General features: G+C 37.8%; 1 pseudogene; it reads left to right on the top strand.

The window, feature by feature from the left end:
- Positions 1-1,457: 1,457 nt before the first annotated feature.
- On the top strand, positions 1,458-1,947 carry LOC102898515 (annotated as a pseudogene).
- Positions 1,948-2,267: the final 320 nt, after the last annotated feature.

Genomic DNA, 2,267 nt, shown 5'->3' with positions numbered 1-2,267 from the left:
ATTAGTCTAGACTGTATTATTTTAAAAAGTAGATTTTGACAGACTTTATCTCCCTACCATTGTTTAAGAGCAGCTGCCTCAACACAGCTTTATGCTGGCACACAGTGAGCTCTCAAAACATGGCTAAATGCATTTATTTGGTCATGGAGCCTCACTAAACAGATTCCACACAGATAATCTGAAATTATCTTCAAATGTGTGTTTTGCATGAGAGTGAATTCTGAGTTACGGAAATGCCTTTTATAATTTATAACTAGGTAAACTCCTTCATAACAATGCATTTACTGTGTAAATTTTCACATATATTACTTTCATTTGAGCATTTTAACTGCCTTGTGAAACAGTGTAGGAATCTTGCCATTTTATATTTGGTTGAACTGTATGAAATTGTTAATATATTACCATTTTTGACCTATGAAAATGGCAACCATGTAGGTCAAATCCAAATGGTGAAGAAATAGGAGAGGTTAAGCTAGGCAAGGGAGAGTTTGTTATTAGTAGAGTTCAACAACTCCTATACTTATGTCTCCAGCCTAGATTACTTCCCTGGACTACAGATTCATCATCTTTTCTTGAAAATCTAGTAAGCATTTCAAATTTAATATGGTAAAAACTGTTCCAATCAAAAGACATAGAGTGGCTGAATGGATTTAAAAAATAAGTATATGTTACCTGTAAGAGACTCACTTTAGCTTTAAGAACACATACAGATTGAAAGTGAAGAAATAGAAAAAAGATATTCTATGCAAATGGAAACCAAAAGAAAGCAAGGTATCTATGCTTATATCAGACAAAATATACTAAGCCAAAGAGTATAATAACAATGAAGGTCATTATATAATGATAAAGGGGGCAATCCAATAAAAAGATATAGAAAGCTGCTGTCTCTTTGCCAGAGCCCAGGGTGAGTGTCTGTGAGAAAATGAGTCTGTGCATTTTAAGAGCCTTTTAAAGGGATACCTGGGTTCCTATCTGCCTTCCATCTCACCTGCACGGTAGGAATTTTCACTGATTTTTAGCTATATTTTGTGAGGATTTCTCTTCTCAGCACTGGAACACTGGTTTAAGGAGCCTGGCATGGGATGAGACCATCACTCTTCCAAGGGGGCCTTTGCAGCTGGTATATTTCTCCCAGTGTGCTCAACGGCCACACAAGGGTGTGGGAGCAGCCCATTTTGCATCCCCATCCCAACCACAAATCTCCATGTTGCCTATTCTTTATATCCTTCCTTATTCATAGGGGTTTGGTTCATCTAATCTTCAGATGGTTTTCCAGGTTGATTGTTCTATAATTTAGTTGTAATTTTAATGTGGTCATGAGAGGAGGCAAGCACAATGTTTTCCTATTCTGCCATCTTCACTAGACTCCGAGATTAAATCTTAAAAGTACTCATCTCAAGAAAAAAATGTAACTGGCATTGCACACACCACCATCTTGGAGCAACCCATGCCCAGTCATGGTCAACCCCACTGTGTTTTTCAACCTCGCTGTTGACAGCGAGCCCTTGGGCTATATCTCCTTCGAGTTGTTTGCAAAGTCCCAAAGACAGCAGAAAACTTTCATGCTCTGATCACTGAGGAGAAAGGATTTGGTTATAAATGTTCCTGCTTTCAAAGAATTATTCCAGGATTTATATGCCAGGGTGGTGACTTCACATACTTAATTGCATGTGTGGCAAGTCCATCTATGGAGAGAAATTTAATGCTGAGAATTTCATCCTAAAATATACAGGTCCTGGCATCTTGTCCATGACAAATGCTGGACCCAACACAAATGGTTCCCAGTTTTTCATCTGTATTGTCAAGACTGAGTAGTTGGATGGCATACATGTGGTTTTCAGCAAATTGAAAGAGGCCATGAATTTTGTGGAAGCCACGGAGTGCTTTGGGTCCAGGAATGACAAGACCAGCAAAAAGATTACCATTGCTGACTGTGGACTATTCTAATAAATTTAACTTGTTTTATCTTAACCACCAGACCATTCCTTCTGTAGCTCGTGAGAGCGCCCCTCATTCCACCCTATAATCTCTGTGCTCTCATTGCAGTTTGTTGTGTTCCAGATTTTCCTTGTCCTTCTAAGTCTAGCTGGGTTGCAGAGTTAAGTTTGTGATCATGAAATAAAAGCTAAACAACAACAGCAACAAAAATGTAACTAAGTCAGGTGATAAATACTAATTAGACTTATTGTGGTAATCAGTTCTCAATATATACATATTTAAAATCCTATGTTGTACACCTTAAACTAATACAATGTTTTATGCCAACA

The sequence above is a fragment of the Pteropus alecto genome, unplaced genomic scaffold, assembly GCF_000325575.1.
Source record: "Pteropus alecto unplaced genomic scaffold, ASM32557v1 scaffold16, whole genome shotgun sequence".
Classification (NCBI taxonomy): Eukaryota; Metazoa; Chordata; class Mammalia; order Chiroptera; family Pteropodidae; genus Pteropus; species Pteropus alecto.
The sequence above is the reverse complement of the archived record's forward strand: the minus strand, read 5'-3'. Positions and strand labels throughout refer to the sequence as shown.